The sequence below is a fragment of the Puma concolor genome, chromosome B2, assembly GCF_028749965.1.
Source record: "Puma concolor isolate L17-30 chromosome B2, mPumCon1.1.hap2, whole genome shotgun sequence".
Taxonomy (NCBI): domain Eukaryota; kingdom Metazoa; phylum Chordata; class Mammalia; order Carnivora; family Felidae; genus Puma; species Puma concolor.
Window position 1 is genome coordinate 18,984,571 of NC_141671.1, and position 19,904 is coordinate 19,004,474.

Consider the following 19,904-nt stretch of genomic DNA (forward strand, 5'->3'; position numbering starts at 1 on the left):
TGAAAGGACTTTAGAAAATGTTTTATAGTTACACAAATGAATTGTGTTTATTTCAGAAAACAAGACATGCTTTCCTAATTTTGCAGCTAAGACCGTGAGCTTTCAAAATGCAGGATGTTCCTGCGCGATCCCCTCCAGGTTTCAAAATTTACACCACGTTTTCCTCATGGTATTATACTTATCTTCCGTGTCTTTTTTTACACTTTTCCCTTATCACAGAATGAGAAAATACAAGCACTTGTCTGTGGAAGGGAGTCCCAGAATCCCTTGTCAGACAGAAGTCTTCATGAAAATGAAATTCAAATAATATGAGCCTTCTCCTTAGGCTCTTTCTGTGGTTAGTATTACTTCTCGGGATCAGGGGAAGGCAGGGGAGACTGTCCATCAGCACTAAGCCTAAGGAGTTCATGCTGTGGTCCTGCCCCAGTTCTCAAGTGTTGCTTGCTGATATTTCCAGGATGTGCGCTAGGATTTTGAAGGAAGACGCCAGTTGTTCCGGTGTTTGTTAATACTTCATAATAAAATTGAAAAGAATACCTGGTAATGATTGGCATTTGAGAAAGGAATGATTTCCAAATTCTGCATCCCTCCAGCCAGGTTCTGTTTGGAAAAACAGTCCCTTCCCCTCTGATTATTTGTTACAATATTGTTAGGAATTACTGTCCTGAGTCCCTCTCTTTTTCCATCTTTCTGATTTTCCATTGGCCTGGGGTATGTTTCTGAACTCCTGACCAAAGACTGTTTACACTCATCAATATTTATTTGATGGGCACTACCCCCATGACAGGGGCTCTGGGAAGTGCAAAGAGCTTACACCCGGAGTGAACAGCCTGCATTCACCCTCTGATTCTCTATTCACTCCCTGTGGCGATAGAGAAGGATGTCAGCCTCTTCTGATTTGTGATTCTTTACCTGAGCACATGGGGATACCTGCCATTTAGCGCCTTCCTCCAAGGCCTGTGTTTTAGGACAACAGCAAAGTTATCAGCTGCCTCCTCCCTATGTGCTGGGTCTTGCTTAACTTAAAAACAAACAAACAAAAAAATATGACAATGAACGTTCTAAGACGCAGTGAGACAGACAACAGTCAAAGGATTGGGGGTGTTTGTTTCAAAGTGCCTGTGAAATACAGTATTACTCACTCTGCCCTCAGTGCTTTGGCAAAATGTGATTCTTCCTGTCTTGGGCAGGGAAAGACACCTACAAGGGCCCACTGGGTGGCCATGGTGGCCCCCGGGGAGTTTGTCTGCAGCACACAGGCACGCTCTATGGTGAAGTCCAGGATTTAGAAGATTTGCTCTTCCTGGGAATGAAGCCCAGAGTGCGAACCCTTGGTGACATCTAACTAACTTCAGGATCAGAGCTGACATCCAAATACAGCTAGCTCTCCTGATGCAGAAAACTGCAGGGCAAAGGTTGGTTTTTCCTTTTAACTTAATTCCTTAATTGACCCATGACAAAGTAGGCAAATAAAATTTCACAATTTCTGGACAAGGAGGCTAAAGCCAGAGATACTGCAAGGATGCACGTTTTTCTCGAACCTTGCCGCAAGTGATTAGTTTGGTCATGGGAGGGACATAGGTATCTTGCTTCGCTTTGCTTAATGGTTCTCCCTTGTACTAGCCCTGCATGTTTTGCATGAGGATATAAAAGGGTGTGGTTAGTGTTAAGTGAGATTAACAACATTTAGCATGGTGCCTCGTCCTGAGTAGACTTAATAAATGTAAATAAAGACCCCTAGCCTCACTACCTCTTCCCACCACAACAGAGCTGCTGTTTAAATACCACTAGTAGTGGGTTCTCAAGCTTTCTATCTGCTGTTTTTCCCTGTTGTCTTTATGGAATCCTTCTTTTTTCACTTTGCTACTTCCCATATGGCTGACTATGCCACCGCGGCCACCGAATAAATATTCTGTGTATAACACCTGCTCCAAACCACCTTGTCTGGGCTGTGGTGGAGAGGGACGCTTTAAACCCATTGAGTGTTCTTTATTTTTATTCTGTTTTTTAAACCCATTTGGTTTTAGACAAGGAACAAAAATTAGTTTAAGAATGACGTGTACTACTCTCCCCTGTTTCTAAGACTCTGTTACCGTTTAATTCCTTCTCTCTACCTTCCTCCCTGACGGTGCCTGGTTAAAGCCTTCCTGTTTAATCATGTCATGTTTACTTCTACGTGAGCTTATATGAATTATGTAGGTCACCAGTGTCGTCACTCTGCAAGATGAAGAGATATTTGGTTTGGGAAAGGATCCCCAAGACAGCCTTATTCCTGGGTCTCCCCACCACCCACCCCCAAGCAAATGCCGGTGTGTAATGAGACTTTCTTTGGACACCAGCGTTTCCCCTTAAAAGTGATTAAAGGCTACAGGCCTTCACCACAGAGCTGGTTGATATAACATGATGTAGCAGAGCATTTTGAGTTTATACAATGTTATGTTTGAAATGAAAGGAGAAGATTGACTCTTAGTTCTTATTTGAGCTCTGGGTGTGTGTGCACGCGAGCGCGCATGTGTGCACACGCCTGGTCAGTCCAGTTCCCGAAAGCCTGGTCACCCTCGATGTGGATCAGTACCACACTTACCTATCTCAGAGAGGCTTGTGCGGCCACAATCGTACTTGTCAAGACCCAGCATGCATCCTCTGGCTGTTCAAGGTAGAACTCATCTCCTTCGGATCTGCAGGCACCCCAGGGAGGCCAAGCCAGGAGGTGACCTCACGTGTTGGCTGTTTTTCCCATGGATTACTAGTCTGTGTGAAGACCAACTTACTCAGAGCAACAAACAAACGAAACTTGTTTGCAGCCCCACCCTGACAACTAGAAAGACAGCCCCTAATTGGACAGCTCGCATCCAAAATACATACAGTGTTTTGAGACACAAATGATCAGTTAAATGAATAGGCATGCATTTGCAGAATTTTCTGGATCGGACTGAATAGAATTTCTATATACCAAAACAAGTGAAAAGTCTGCCCTAAGTTAGCAAATCCAGTGGTCTTGATGAGCATATCAATCATCGTAACTGCAGAATATAAACTGATTCTTTGGGGGAAGAAGAAAGAAAATATAGTAATTCTATTTCTTTTCTTGAAAACCTACTTGATCATGTATCTAATTGCTTGAAAACAGTACGCATGCAAGGTCAAATGTTTTAAGAAGGTGGACATCTGCTGGATGCCCTGAAAGAATCAGTGCATTTATAAAGGAAATAAGGCCAAAATTGATCTCATACTTTGGGCCAAGGGAGTGGGGATAGAGAAACATACCGGTTGAAACCAACTCAAGAAGAGCAGTGGATGAATCAGGTACAGAGCCTGAAGGCTAACCATTTCATGAAGATTGTGTGGAAGATTTAGCACTGGAATATTTATTTTCTATTCCATACAACTTTTATGTTCCAGGTATGGTGTAAGCCTAGGTCTAGAAAAGACATCTACCTTCACTCAAATGGTTTACATCCTTGAAGGGGAGGAAAACGAAGGATATGGAGCCATGCGGTGTTAAGACAACTGAAGGAAGATAGCTTGGGAAGAAGTAAGCATTAAGAGAGGAAAGAAAAGGATTCATAGACAATACAAAGGGAAATCTAATGGGATGTAGCCTTCAGGAAACCAGCCAAAAGGTTTGTATATAAAAACTCTACTTATTAGACACTAATCTTAAGCAAATAAGGCAGAAGGGACTCTGAGTGTTTCTGAGTCATGTCCTAGTAATCTTCACTGGGAATACCATAAAATGGGATTCAGATATCAGCCAACAATATTGGAGGATAATCGGGGGAATTTGATAATCTGGGAAATTTGATCATGAGTATTTAGATTTCAGAGATTGAGATTGGCCAAAAGATAAGATTTCATATGAGAAACTCCCTGGAGATTATTCAGAATAATGATTCTCAGCCCCAGTTGTATATTTTAGAGTCACCTGGGGAGATTTTATGAGACTATTTTCATAACGGAAACTTCTAGAGATTCAAGGGAGGGGCATAGCATATTATAAGTGACTCCAGTGTGCAATCAGATAAAATCGCTGATCTAGAGTAGTTGGTCAGAAGTATAAAAAGGGGAGCAAGGAAGATCCCCCAACATACAGTCTACGTCAGTATTTTTCAAATTCATGCATACGTCCACATAATTTGAATATTATAATGCAGGGTTGCTCTCTCTACCTTCAGAATTTCTGATTTATTAGATCTAGGGTGTCAGTTCTGAGAATTTGATTCCTCACTCGTTTCCGGGTGATACTGATGTTCTTGGTCCAAGGACCACATTTTATTTTATTTTATTTTATTTTTAAAAATTTTTTTGGGGCGCCTGGGTGGCGCAGTCGGTTAAGCGTCCGACTTCAGCCAGGTCACGATCTCGCGGTCCGTGAGTTCGAGCCCCACGTCAGGCTCTGGGCTGATGGCTCAGAGCCTGGAGCCTGTTTCCCGTTCTGTGTCTCCCTCTCTCTCTGCCCCTCCCCCGTTCATGCTCTGTCTCTCTCTATCCCAAAAATAAATAAACGTTGAAAAAAAAAATTTAAAAAAAAAAATTTTTTTTAAGTTTTATTTATTTATTTTTGAGAGAGAGACAGAGAGAGTGAGTGGGGGAGGGGCAGAGAGAGGGAGAGAGAGAGAATCCCAAGCAGGCTCTGTGCTGTCAGCACAGAGCCCGACGCGGGGCTCGAACTCACAAACTGTGAGATCATGACCTGAGCCGAAACCAAGAGTCGGACTCTTAACTGACTGAGCCACCCAGGCGCCCCAGCAAGGACCACATTTTAAGTACCACTAGACTAGGTACAACATAGAAGAGGAAGGTGGATTTACATTTGGGGGTAGTACAGGCATAATTGGCTCACTAGTTAGACCTTAGGTTCAAATGGTGTTGTGACAGCTTGGGGAATAGCCGTTATGGTCAGTGCTATGATCTAGAATCTTGCTAGTCAAACTGGAGTCCTCAGGCAAACAACACAGAGTCACCTGAATGCTTGTTAGAAATGTAGACTCTAAGGGGTGCCCGGGTGGCTCAGTTGGTTAAACGTCTAACTCTTGATTTCAGCTCAGGCCATGATCTCACGGTTCATGGGTTCGAGGCCCATGTCAGGCTCTGCACTGATGGCACGAAGCCTGTTTGCACTATTCTCTCTACCCCTTTCTCTGTCTCTCCCATGCTCACACTCTCTGTCTCTCTTTCTACAAATAAATACATAAAATAAACTTAAAAAAAAAAAAAAAAAACAACGTAGAATCTCAGGCCTCACTCTAGAGCCAAAACTTTTATTGTAATAAGATCTTCAGATTATTTACGTGAATTCTAAAGTTGGAGAATCATACTCATGGTTCTTAGTCTTGGTTTCGTATTACAGTTTTCCATGGTGTCTCACATCATAGTAATAAAATCAGATTCTCTAAGAGTGGAACCCATTGTTAGTACTAGTACTAGTTATTTTCAGTAATTTTAAATATTAGTACTAGTCCTCGTATTTTTGAAGAGCTCCCTGGATGAATCCAGTATGCAGAAGACTCTGATAACCACTGATCTAGAATTTAACTTGCAACAGTATACTCAAGCTTATTACTTTTCTTGGCTTGGGTTGCCATGACTCAGGAAATAGGAAGGCATTGGAGCTGCACATCGTGGACATCAGGACACCCATAGTGGATATTAGTATATCCAGTTGGGAGGTGAAGAGACGGCAGAAGCAGGGAAGATGATGCAGGGAATGACAGAACCATATCCATCCCACTTCCTTCACTCGAACATGTGCATTGCCAAGCCGAACATGCAAAACCAGTCAGCTGGCATTCCGCTGAGTTTTCCTAGGCCTCTTCCATGATACAGTCTCCTTATCTCACCAAGGTTAAATTGACCCCTTACTTGTACCCTCATGTATATAGATATAGATGTTTCCAGTACACAAATCTATCGTAGAACCTCCTGACGTCAAGTTTTGTTTCATTTAGTTTTGTGTTTTTCTTCACTCAGCAGATCGTAAGCCTTTTAAGTGCAGGAAAACATCTTGTTTGTGGCACTCACACCTGGAACTGAAATCTACACATAAAAATATCCATACGTACAGATGCACTCAGAGATAAAGCAAATATGGCAAAATATTAACAGTTGCTTAGTCTGGGCAAATGGAATCAGGTAGTTTATTGTAATATGGCTTCCCCTGCTCTCTAGATTTGAATATTTAAAATGTAAAAATTATGAAAAAAGGCATTTGAAATAGGCTTTGAGTTTTTTTTTTTGAGTTTATTTATTTATTTTGAAAGAGACCTCACGTGGGAGCGTGGTGGCGGGGGGGGGGGGGGGGGGGCGGCAAAGAGAGAGGAAGAGAGAGAATCCCAAGCAGGCTCCGAGCTGTCAGCACAGAGCCCAACATGGGGGGCTCCATCTCATGAACCGAACAGTGAGATCATGACCTGCGTGGAAATCAAGAGCTGGAGGCTTAACCAACTGAGCCACACAAGCTCCCTGAATTATTTATTTCAATTGACAGTTGTTGCTTTGAATAAGTGCTAAAATAATAAAATTCACATTGCTATCATTTGTATAAATTTTGTAGAATATAATTTACTTCCCTTAGATATACTTTGATTTCTGAAGACACTTAGGATGGCTTTATACCAACCAAGATTATTTGAAACCTAAAGACATAACTGTACCTTACCGATTAAAAGCTATTTTCTTATGAGAGAAATGTTGGTTTGGCAGAATTATTCAGATTGCCTATTTATGCTTATTTACTTATCTAAATCTGAATTTCTACATTAATTTCACTCAAAAAAGAAGGCCATATATAATCTTGGAAATTCATTTTGGTTTTCTTAATTTTTCATTTGATTATTTATAATTCTTTAAAATGGCAATTTAGATGATAATTGATGTTATTAATTTATCTTTCTGTCGTATGAGGCCTATTCATCACCAGCCTGATAATAGTTGATGCAGAATTTCTCCATTTTTGGCCTAGAAAATGGCTGCTAAAATCAAAGCATTTCTGTTGATATTTTTGTTCTTTTTGAGCATTTAGACTATTTGCAGGGAGAATCTTTGTATGTGTCTCTGGAATCTCAACTGGGGACTTCCTAAGTACATTAAGGTAAGGAATTTTGTAGTTGTTATTTGATTTCTACGTAATTAGAAAAGTGATCTCCCCCTCATCCTAAAAATAGGTGAATAATCAGTGCATTTGAACTGGCCATTTAGTTTTTTTGGGACAGGCTGTTTTCAAGAATTCAGGCTTAAAATACAATGCCGTAAATACTGTTAAGCCCCACCCTGACAGGACTGATGAAAATCCTTGAATCGTGAAGTTGTAACCCCACTGAGTCAGTGACATCCTTTTGGAAAAGAGAGGTAGGTAAGTAGCAGAGGTCTCGTAGAAATATGTGCCCAATGTCTAGTTTTCATTACAAATAGAGGTTAAGGGGACTTCTGGGTGGCTCAGTTGGGGAAGCTTCCGACTTTTGATGTTGGCTGAGGTCATGATCACGGTTCGTGAGATCAAGGCCCACGTCAGGCTCTGTGCTCACAGCACTAATTCTCTCTCTCCCTCTCTCTCTGCCCCTCTCCTGCTCACTCTCTATCTCTCAAAATAAATGAATAAACATTTTTTTAAAAAATAGAAGTGAGGATTTTACTCCATGTTGCTTGTTATTTTTTTCTTTCCAGCTGATTCCTAACCAATGAAGCCCTATTGTCTCTCAAAAAGCACCTGGATAATCCAAAGAAGCTTCCTTCAAGTAGCTTATTTTAATAGTTTTGTTCTCCCTTACTATCTAAAAAGCTTTTCCTTAATTTTTTATTTTCTTTTTATACATTCCTTTTATTTCTTGTTTTCTCTCTCATGGAGGATAGCCAGCCAACTTCGTTCTCATATTAACTTCCATTGACTTAAAAGTGGTTCGTCCCTTCAGTATTTATTGAGACCTTGTAATATGCCAGGTACTGTTCTTGATACATTAGTGAGACAACAAAGATGCCTGCTTTCATGGTGCACGAGTCCTTTGAGGGGGAAGACAGATGACAGGCATGGATAATCATGGTTAAGAGTAAATTATCTGGCACGGTAGAAGGAAATAAATGCTGTGGGGGACAAAAAAGCAATATAAATGGAATTACTAATCTAAGTGTGTGTGTGTGTGTGTGTGTGTGTGTGTGTGTGTTGAAGAACACCTTACAATTTTTAAATAGGTTGGTTAGGGTGGGTCTCATTGAGGTGGTGACATTTGAGCAACAGCCTTGTGGCAGAGGTGGGACATTCCTGGCGTGTTCCAGGAACATGACCGGCCAATGTGACATGGGAGCAGGAGAGATAGATGGTCTTTTATCTGGAATCAAATGGGCTGCCATTGGATAGCTTAAAAGGACAACAGTGGCTGCTTGTTCAAGAATAGCCTGGAGAGGGGTCAAGAGAGAAGCAGGGAGACCGTTTAGTTTTATTACTCCCGGGGGGAGACGGCAGTGGGTTGGACCAGAGTATTGACAGTGGAAGTGGTGAGAAGTTTTGGGATGTTGATGTATTTTGAAGATAGAGCCAACAAGGATTTTCTGATGGACAGAGTGGGAGGTGTAAGTGCAAGAGAGGAATCGAGAAAAATTCTAGTGTAATTAAAAAAAAATTTTTTTTGGCTTTTCTTCTGGGTGCCTGCAATTACCCCAGCAAATTCTTCCTACACCTGTAGAAAAATGTTTCCACGTCTTTCATATTTCCTATGGCTGTTTCCTGAAAATCTTCATATTTTTCTTCTTTTTTTTCTTACATTCTATTAAAATGTTCACAGTAAGTGTAGGGACACAAATCTGATAAAGGTCTTACCCAAGGGTAATCCATGGGAAACTGCTTTCCATGTTTGAGAGTTTGGAAAGAGATAAGCACCGTGTTCTCTGATAGGTAACTGAGGAGAAGAAAAGGGGGAGACTTTGTTGAAAACTGGAGATTTCATGGACATGGTTCTGTATCACTGAACATCATCAGAAACTATCTCAGGCAACATTGTCACAGCCTTGATAAATGGGTTGGCACCTTCCTTTGAAGACAGTCCAGGATATCCCTTCCATTCTCATCTAGGCTGTTGACTAATTGTACTAAAATCATGACTCTCTTGGGTCGTTTCCCATCTAATTGACGTCACTTCTAAATGTGTTCAATCCCATCTGTGAGAAACTATGGGAGATTTCCAATATTCTACATCTGGTAGTAACTCTAACATCAAAGTTTAGTAACTTTGTAGTTACTAACTACAACTCTAGTAACTCTAACATCGAAGCTTTAATACTTGCCCTCAAGAGTACTATCGTTTTGTTGGGGTGCCTGGGTGGCTTAGTGGGTTGAGCGTCAGACTCTTGATTTTGGCTCAGGTCATGATCGCGCGGTTCATGAGTTCGAGCCCCACATTGGGCTCCCTGCTGATGTCACTGAACCTGCTTGGGATTCTCTCTCTCCTTCTCTCTGCCTTTCCTCTGCTTGTGTGCATGCACAAGCGCTCTGTTACTCTCTCTCAAAATAAATAAATAAACCTAAAAGAAGAAAAGAGTACAATTGTCTTGCTAAACACTTGTTTTGGAATGAATGATAAATTAGGGAATTGAATGTGAGTAAGTCAGGGGATGATTTGAATAGAGAGTGAATTTTGAGTTTGCTCATGCACATTTCTTCTGCGATGAAGTCACATAGAAATACACAGAACACACAGGTGCACCCACCTCAAATATCTTCCAGCTAGCATTATCCTTGAAAGTTAGTTATCTCTTCCTACTCTTTCACATTTGTAACATTCTTCTACATTAAAGCAAAAGAAAAGCCCACCTCATTCAACATCCCAGAAAAACCTAAACGTTCTGGTTCAAATTGCCAAGCAGTGCACACAACAGGAAAACGTGATTTGTATTCAAAGACCTTAAGCAGAAATTGTCTAATTCTGCAGAAGTGATCCCTTTAGGTGCCAGTGGTGGCTTGGTATAGTGGTTTTAAATGTCATTACAATTTCCAAAGCCCTCAGCAGTTAGGCAAAGTTGTGAGTGCAGACGACAAAGCCACCCAAGAATTTCCAGCAGTGATATAGAGGTTGATTGAGGAAGGAGCCTACACATTGGATCCGATTTTCAATTTTGATGAATAGGTTTCTGTTATAATTGCATGTCTTGAAGGACCAACATCTCAAATTCAGGAAAACATGTCCCAGGGTTTAAGGCTGCTGAACTGAATTGTGATGTTCATGGTGACGCTCAATGGAGAACGAGGACCCACATGTACCCACATCTGCTGTTACAGCTTCCTGCCTATTTTCAAATCACTTTTTTTTCCTTTGCTTTGCAATAACTCACAAGCTGCGACTCTTCCCAGCCCATTTCCACAGCAAAATTCCAGTCTTTTTCAAGGTAACGTGCCACATCATTTGTACGTATTTATGTGTTTCTTAACCAGTGAACAGGTATGAAGCTCTGCCACTGTTTTTATTATGTTCCTATCTTTTTTCCCCCTTCTGAGTCCCTGATGACATTTTTGAGTGTTGCATTCCTAATCCCACTTTCCCCATAAGTCATGTTTTGTTTTGTTTTTCTCACGATTTAGCATAGTGTGATGATTTTTAGGAACACATATATGGCATTATTGCAGAGCTGACAGTGTGGGGTAATAGCATTTTTTTTTTTTTTTTTGTCTTGAAACAGATGACTGTATTAGCTGTTAAGATCCGAACTCTCAAATTGTTTTGTATGCCCAGTAGAGTAGACTGTAACTTCTGGGTCAGGTGCAGAATTATAAAATGCTATGAGATTTTTATAATTATTTCAGTATATCATTTAATGGGGGAATGGAGTCTCAGAGAAGTCAAATGAATTTTCTAGGGCCACACAGCAAGCCAATGGTGGCACGTCGAGAATCAGAGGCTGTGTCTCTTGACTCTTAGCCCAACACTCTTTCTCATTCAGATTGGTTTACAACTGGCTCTCATATGCTAGTCCTTGAACTTGCAGCACTAATATCATCTTCAAACTTGTCAGTGATGTCAATTCCGTGGGCTGGCGCAATGGCTCTCTGGGCGATTTGGATGCATACTAACATTTGAAAACCACTGGCTTAGAATAAACAGCCAATGTCTGTGACGCAGGAGACACCAACACAATAGAAAGTGGGGGTAAAATATTAAGCATAGTTGGAGAAGGTGACATTGTTACATTATTCTTATGATTTTCATTGATTCAAAAAAGTATTTAAGATATATATACAATATATATACATATATACAATTATATATACAATATATGCAGTATACAATATATACAATTCTAAGATCTTGGTTGTATCCTTTGATATAAGTAGATAACACAGCACAAAACAAAAATATCCCTTTAGATAGTATTCAGACAATAATATCCCTTTAGATAGTATTCAGAGGATAGAAAAATGCTACTTTTCCCTCACCATGATTGTTAACAGCAAGCCACCAAAAAACTACACATATGTGTGAAAAATCTATATACGTGAAAATCTATTTGTGTGTGTATAGTTACAATCTTGGGAATAACAAAATAGCAACCAAAGAAACAGTTTAATCAAACTGAATATTTTATAGTTGGAGAACTAGAAAGAGACAGTTTAAATAGCTGTGAACTGCCTTTCCTGTTTTCCCAGTTGGCTGCTGGAATACAAAGTTATGTGAGCCAGGAAGATCTGGAAACTTCCTTAAGTTCCTTACAATCCATGGAATTCTCAGCGGCTAATTTTAGTGAATACATACAATGTTTGGGGCCAGTTCAGAACTTTTACTGGGAAACTTAGAAACATGCATATTAGTCAAAATTCACTCGGGAATCAATGTAAGAGGTTTTAGATCTCTGTCAGTTATATAGAAGGATGACAATACGTTTTGCAGTCCTAACAAGCTTTTCATTTTTTGTTTTCTTACCCATCTCATTTGGAGCAATGATAGGCTTTGATGCCAGTCAAAGACCAGAAGTGATGGGAGAGCCACTCAGCTGAGAGTTTAGTCTAGGCAGTTGGCTCTCTGCTTACTGGGTGGCTTTGGACATGTTACCTAACCTTTTGGAGCTCCAATTTCTTCATCTGTAAAATGGGGCTATAATATAGCCCTGCTCATGGGTTGTGGTAAGGATGAAATGATATCATATATGCAAAACCTCAGTCCCTAGTTACTCACCATGATGTTGATACATACCCTTCCAATGAGTTTCCTTTTTTTTTTTTTTTTCCATGCCTCGGTCAAATTTTAGGCTTTGGTCAATTTCTTAGTAGTCTCTTGGTGATGAACTGTGACAATTTTATCTCATCAGTTATGCTTTTCTATTTGATATTCCTGTCTTTTGTGTACCAGTCATTTCCTCATCTTAGTCTGTAATTGCCTTAGGCACAGGGATCCCCGTCACCCACTGCACTTAAAACTGTGTCTTTCATATGGTAGGTGCTCAATAAACATGTGTTGAATGATTGAGAGACTAGACAGGTCAGTGTGGACCTTGGAAATAAATACAGCATATCCCAGCAATTAACTTGCTGGCTGAGAACATTTGTGCTTAGAGCGACAGTTCAGGTAGGGGGCACACTGAATAAGTCATAATGTTTGTTTCTTTTGGTAACAAAAATATCCGTTCATGACGTTAACTTCCCTTTACTTGTGAATCAACCTATGTTTTGTTCCCAGACACCTGACAAAGAAATGTAAACCCACACTGATGTGTGTATTGATATGTATAGCCAGTGTCAAGTTGAATGTGAAATAAAATGAAGGATAGAAATGTGACCATATAAACAAATAGCCCCTGTTGTTTCTTGCGAACCCATATGTGACACTAATCCAGAAATGCATGCCACGGGCAGTTGAAATATGCTTTGAATTACTGGCTGTGATGTTTCTGAAACCGTGCATATGGCATGATTTATACCCCAATGTTCTCAATCAGATTCTAGGGATCGATTAATCACGCTATCAATAACAAAGTAACAGGTGTGTTTTCTCAAGTCCTGTGCTTGCTAAAGGCAATTATTTCCCCCCATTGGTGCTACCTCATAAACGCAGTTTGGAAGTGCCCTTCTGTCCGGTGCTAGGAAAACTGCAAGTTGCATTCTTGCTTGGATAAAGCGGGGAACAGGATTCTATTCAGTGACCTTAACACTATGCTTCAGTCACAAACCAGACCGTCAGCGTAACGCTCCGTAGCTTGCGTTAGACAAAGTTCATTTTAAGGCTCAAAATGGCAAAGCTGAGCGCTGGTGAGAGCAGCTGATTGCCCCCGAAGAAGCACTTGACGGGACCTTCCCTGCTCTGGGTAGAACAGATTTTAATGCTCCGTTTACATTAGCTGGTGAATTAGACAGCCATTGATTAAGATCATTCTACGAGTTTTCAGTTCAGGCTATATATTTTTTCCATATTTCTCTTGAGTTTTTATTAAAAGGCTAGTAAAAGACCAATAAAGCCATGTCGGATGAGGGGCCTGTGTGGCCCAGTTGGTTAAATCGGTTAAGTTGGTTTCAGCTCAGGTCATGATCTCACGGTGTGTGAGTTCAAGCCCCATGTCTGCATGGAGGCTGTCCGCGCAGAGCCTGCTTGAGATTTTCTCTTTCTATCTCTGCCCCTCCTGTGCTCACACTCTCTCTGTCTCTCAAAATAAACAAAGTTAAAACAAACAAACAAACAAACAAACACGTAGGATGAGAGGGAAGGTGTCCACTGCTAAAAGCTGACCACAAATGTTTGGAAAATAAAAAATAGTTGAACTAAGACTGGTCGATGAAGGAGGATAACTAAAGCGATAGCTTGGGAGGCACGGGTAGGGGAAAGGGCGCCCGGAGACCCAGCACAACCCTGGAGAGCTGGCCAGTAGAACAGGGTGGTGCAGATACAAGGCTTATTTCAAAGGTGAGAACAAAACCAGACGTCCCTCCCACCGCGGCCACCACACGCACGACGACATCATTCTTACAGATAAAGGAGAAGGGAGGTTTTCAGGCACAGATGGCTTTAAAGTAATTAATTTCCAGATCCTCCTCTTCGATGTGTACTGTTTTTCTAAGGCTGATCTGTCTTAGAACCCACTGGGTGTCCTTTCCATCTCTGCGTTCACAGCCGCTTCTCAGAAGCCAGGTCTCCCTCTCCCGTCCCCATCCTTACCGTAGCCACTTGTCCTGGTGCTAAGTATCATCAGGAACCAGCAGCAGCAACGATTCTGAGGGGCCACGCGTAGGTTGTTAAAGTAATTTGATGATTCTGGGGCGCCCGGGTGGCTCCCCATTTAAGCGTCTGACTTAGGCTCAGGTTATGATCTCACGGTCCGTGGGTTGGAGCCCCGCGTCAGGCTCTGTGCTGACAGCTCAGAGCCTGGAGCCTGCTTCGGATTCTGTGTCTCCCTCTCTCTCTGCCCCTCCCCTGCTCACGCTCTGTCTCTCTCTGTCTCTCAATGACAAATTAAAAAAAAAAGTTAAAAAAAAGTGCATCAAATTCAGATTGGTTTATAAGTGAGTTCTTCCAGTCCTTCAAAGAAAGATAATTCTTATGTAGAAACCCTTTCCAGACATAGGAAAATATCCAAGGCTCCCCACTCATTTAACAGGGATAAGTATCAGTGGGTAAGAAATGAATAAGGGTAACAGAATGAAAGGAGGGTTGGGGGAGAACCGCGGCTGCATGTTAGGGGTTTTGTTTGACCCACATTATTGGCTCTACTCACGAATTTTAACTGGTTGAATTTGTTGCCAACATTTAAAACCTGGGACATTTTTTCATGAATATTAGATTGAAATAAGACATATGCAATAGAGGGGTGCCTGGGCGGCACAGTCAGTTCAGCGTCTGATTTCGGCTCAGGTCACGATCTCACAGTTCATGAGTTCGAGCCCCGTGTCAGGCTCTGTGCTGACAGCTTGGAGCCCAGAGCCTGCTTCGGATTCTGTGTCTCCCTCTCTCTCTGCCCCTCCCCTGCTCATGCTCTGCATCCCTCTCACTCTCCAAAATAAATAAACATAGAAAAAATTAAAAAATAAATAAAAAATAAAAAAAGACTGTTACAAATGATCAACAGTAACGAAGAGCTAGGGCATATATTTTCAAAATGGAAAATAGAAGTATCAAATACTATTGCATTTAACTTCCACTAGATATATTTGCAAGAGGAACAGTGATGTAAAAGGGTTAACTAAAATTAAAGTATTTACAAATCATGCTTGCAGCCACTGTGTATAATAGAACATTTTGCATGTCAACTCAAAGTCATTTAAAGATAGATTATTTTTCAAATTTCTTTTTGGGGGGATATGTGAACAAAAAATAATTAAAAATCTTAGAATGACCAAGAGCCAGGCGTTTACCAAAAGGCAAAAACTGACGAGATTCTTATTTAAAAATTTTGAAACAACTGTCTGAGACCATTTAGGCACGTATTATGGATTCCAGTGCTTTCTTCTCACAGGGAGGAGGACAGGTTAGCAGGTGATTTCTCTTCTTCTCAACCTAGAATGAGACCTTTCCACCCTAAAAAGAAGACTCCCTCATATACACAAGAGTTCGCTAGCCTTTCGATACTCTTATGGTTAAATACGAATGGTCAATGGAGGATCATCAAATATTTGAGGAAAAACAGAAACGTGAAATAGAAAGACCGTGGTAAGCAAACTGAAAAACAGACTCTGGGGAAATGGAGGTATTTAAGATAGCAGGGAAATTATAACAAAACAAATAAAAACTCAAACTCCTCTTGGGGAAATTAAAGAATGAATTACATCCCTAAAGCAATGATAGGGTGCCAAAAAAGGAAACATCAGATGGCAAAAAAGAACTCTTAGAAATTAAAAGTCTAAGGGCTCCTGGGTGGCTCAGTCGGTTAAGCGGCCGACTTCGGCTCAGGTCATGATCTCGCAGTCCGTGGGTTTGAGACCCGCGTCGGGCTCTGTGCTGACGGCTCAGAGCCTGGAGCCTGTTTCAGATTCTGTGTCTCCCTCTTTCTCTGACCCTCCCCTGTTCATGCTCTCTGTCTCAAAAATAAATAAATGTTAAAAAAAATTAAAAAAAAGAAATTAAAAGTCTAACTGCAAAAACGTTTTTTAAGTCAATGAAAGAGTTAGAAGACAAAGTTAAAGAAATGTTCCAGAATGTACAAAAAAAATGTCAAAGGTTCAGAAGATACGAGAGAGTTAAATGAAGTAGAGATTTGACCCAGGGAATCAAACATTGGATGAACTGACTTTCCACTGAGAAAGAAGAAAGAAAATTGATGAAAGGGCCATTTAACCTTGATTTTCACTCAAGGTTCATTCAATGAAGCTTGGTTCACTCTCATTTAAATACCACAACGGCCATGGCACTGAAATAAGGAGAGAAAGAACTTAGCAAACTACATGCGTGTTCTTGCCATAAGTTTTATTAATATGTCATAACTATAAAGCTGTTCTCAGGCTTTCGTTGTTAGAATCAGTTTACAGACAAGACACAAGATGTTTATAATTATTATAACAAGATGTATATTTTAAGCTTGAAAATTAAAAGAAGATTAGGGGTACGGTTGATAGAGATTTGGAGACAGAAGATGGGGAGAAAGATGTGGGAAGAGTGTGGACCCTAAAATGTTCATCTTTAAAAAAAGCAGGAAGTGAGAAGATTCTTTCTGTAGGCTATGAAATAATAGATGTTCAACATTATTTAATACAACCATTAGAATATATGACAAGGGTGACATCCAATTAACGTTCCAGTTGGAGGTGATGAAGAGAGAAGGGAAAAAGGGGAATAGAATAAATGAGATTAATCATGTGCCGTGTATGGTTTGCTAGGATTGTCATAACAAAGCACCATATGTTGGGTGACTTACACAAGAGAAATTTATTCTCTCAAACTTGTAGAGGCTAAAAGTCCAAGATACAAGTGTCAACAAGGTTGGTATGTTCTAAGGGCTGGGGGTGGGGTGTGGAGGGAGAATATGTTCTTTCTTTTCTTCAAGCTTCTGGTAGCTTTGGGTGTTCCTTGGCACATCCTCCTGACTCTGTGTGTGTCTCTCTTTGTGTCCAAATTTCCCTTTTAGATGAATTTGGCAGTCATATTGGATCAAGGTCCTATTTCCAGATAAGCCCACATTAATAGTTACGGGGACCTGGAATGTTAACCTTTTTATCTTAAGTTTATTTATTTTGAGAGAGAGAGAGTGGGGGGGGGAGGGGTGGAAAGGGAGAGAGAGAATTCCAAGCAGGCTATCCACTATCCATCAGCTCAGAGCCTGATGTGGAGCTCGATCCCAGGAACTGTTAGATTATGACCTGAGCCGAGATCAAGAGTCGGTTGTTCAACCGACTGAGCCACCCAGATGCCCAGAATGTTAACATTTTTTGAGGGGATACATTTCAACCCATAACACATGGCGAGATTAAGAAAACAACATAAAGAGGGGTACCTGGGTGGCTCAGTTGTTTAAGCATCAGACTTTGGATCAGGTCATGATCTCACGGTTTGTGAGTTCCAGCCCTGCATTGGGCTCTGTGCTGACAGCTCAGAGCCTGGAGCCTGCTTTGGATTCTGTGTCTCCCTCTGTCTCTGCTCCTCCCCTGGTCGTGCTCTGTCTCAGTCTCTCACAAATGAATAAATGTCAAAAAAATAAAATAAAAACAACATGAAGAAACATATAATTAATTTCAATACCTTATTACTCTTTAATATTCACATAATATATAAATATGCTATCAATTATAAATGAGATCAAGCGTCAGTCACTTAACTGACTGAGCCACCCAGGTGCCCCGGTGTTTCTCGTTTAAATTAAAATATAATTGATATGTAATAAAATTCACCCTTTCTAGAAAGTGTAAAGTTTTGTGAGTTTTGACAAATGCATATATTTAACTATAACTACAATCAATAGCTTAACCTATGATCTATCCTGAAATATATTTTATGTATGTTTGGGAAGAATGTGTATTCTGCTTCTGTTAAATAAAATGCTACATACATGTCTGTTAAGTTCATTTGGCCCACAGTGGTGCTCAATCCACTGTTCTCATATTCTGTCTGAACGATTTACCCAGCATTGAGAGGGAGTATTAAAGTCCTCAACTATTGGGGCGCCTGGGTGGCGCAGTCGGTTAAGCGTCCGACTTCAGCCAGGTCACGATCTCGTGGTCCGTGAGTTCGAGCCCCGCGTCAGGCTCTGGGCTGATGGCTCAGAGCCTGGAGCCTGTTTTCGATTCTGTGTCTCCCTCTCTCTCTGCCCCTCCCCCGTTCATGCTCTGTCTCTCTCTGTCGCAAAAATAAATAAACGTTGAAAAAAAAAATTTTAAAGTCCTCAACTATTACTGTATTGATGTTTATTTTTCCTTTCAGTTCAGTTAGTACTTGCTTCATATTTAGGTGCCCTGATGTTGGCTGCATAAATATATTTTTTATATCTTCTTGATGAATTGATTGTCTGATCTCTTTGTCTTTTGTGGCGATTTTTAGCTTAATGACTACTTTTTTTTGTCTGATATAAGTATAGCTACTCTGTCTTTATATTGGTACCATTTTCTTTTTCCTTCTTTTAATTTTTGGTTTTATTTATTTATTTTGAGAGAGACAGAGACAGCGTGAGTAGAGGAGGAGCAGAGAGAGAGACAATACCAAGTAGGCCCTACACTGCCAGTGCAGAGCCCCAGGTGGGGCTTGAACTCACCTAACTGCAAGATCACGACCTGAGCCAAAACCAAGAGTCGATGCTTAACCAACTGACCCACCCAGGCACCCTGTTTACCAATTTCTTGGAATATCTTTTTCCATCCCTTTACTTTCAAATCAATGTATGTCCTTCAAACTAAATTGAGTTTCTTGTGGGTAGCAGGATGTGGGATCTTATTTTTTTAAATCCACTTACCCAGTCTCTATCTGTGGATTATGGAATTTAACCCATTTAAGTTAAATTTTATTTTTGAGGGGTAAGGACTTACTATTGCCTTTTTGTTCATTGTTATTTTTGAACTGTTTTGTAGATCCTTTGTTTCTTCCTTCCTCCCTAGCTGACTTCCTTTGTGATTGATGACTTTTTATGGTGGTATTCTTTGACTCCTTCATTATAATTTTTTTTTTTTTTAATTTTTTTTTTCAATGTTTTTTTTATTTATTTTTGGGACAGAGAGAGACAGAGCATGAACGGGGGAGGGGAAGAGAGAGAAGGAGACACAGAATCGGAAACAGGCTCCAGGCTCTGAGCCATCAGCCCAGAGCCCGACGCGGGGCTCGAACTCACGGACCGCGAGATCGTGATCTGGCTGAAGTCGGACGCTCAACCGACTGCGCCACCCAGGCGCCCCTATAATTTTTTATGTGTCTACTACAGATTTTTCTTTTGCAATTAGCATGAGGCTCATATAAAATATATCACTGTTATAGTATCTTATTTTAAGCTAGAAACAACTTTGGTAGAATACAGAAACTTTATATTTTTTATTTTCCCTCTCACATTTTAGGGTTTTAGTGTTCCAGTTTATGTAATTATTATCATTGTGATATCCAATAATAAATTATTATAGCTTTGGTGATTATTTTTTTAAATTTTTTTTTTTCCAACGTTTTTTATTTATTTTTGGGACAGAGAGAGACAGAGCATGAACGGGGGAGGGGCAGAGAGAGAGGGAGACACAGAATCGGAAACAAGCTCCAGGCTCTGAGCCATCAGCCCAGAGCCCGACGCGGGGCTCGAACTCCCGGACCGCGAGATCGTGACCTGGCTGAAGTCGGACGCTTAACCGACTGCGCCACCCAGGCGCCCCAGCTTTGGTGATTATTAATACGTCAATTTTTAACTTTTAAACTAGAGCTGTGACCTATGTATCCCCATTGCAATATTAGAAAACCTGATTTCAGCTATAACCTTATTATGAGCTTTACATATTCATGTTGTATGATGTAATTAACATATTTCCATTTCAGTTTATAGAATAC

General features: G+C 40.6%; 1 protein-coding gene across 2 annotated transcripts in view; it reads left to right on the top strand.

Moving 5' to 3' along the window:
* LOC112853414 (orofacial cleft 1 candidate gene 1 protein) overlaps positions 1-19,904 on the top strand; it is a 200,033-nt gene that overhangs the window by 64,740 nt on the left and 115,389 nt on the right. The gene's annotated exons all lie outside the window — the stretch shown is intronic.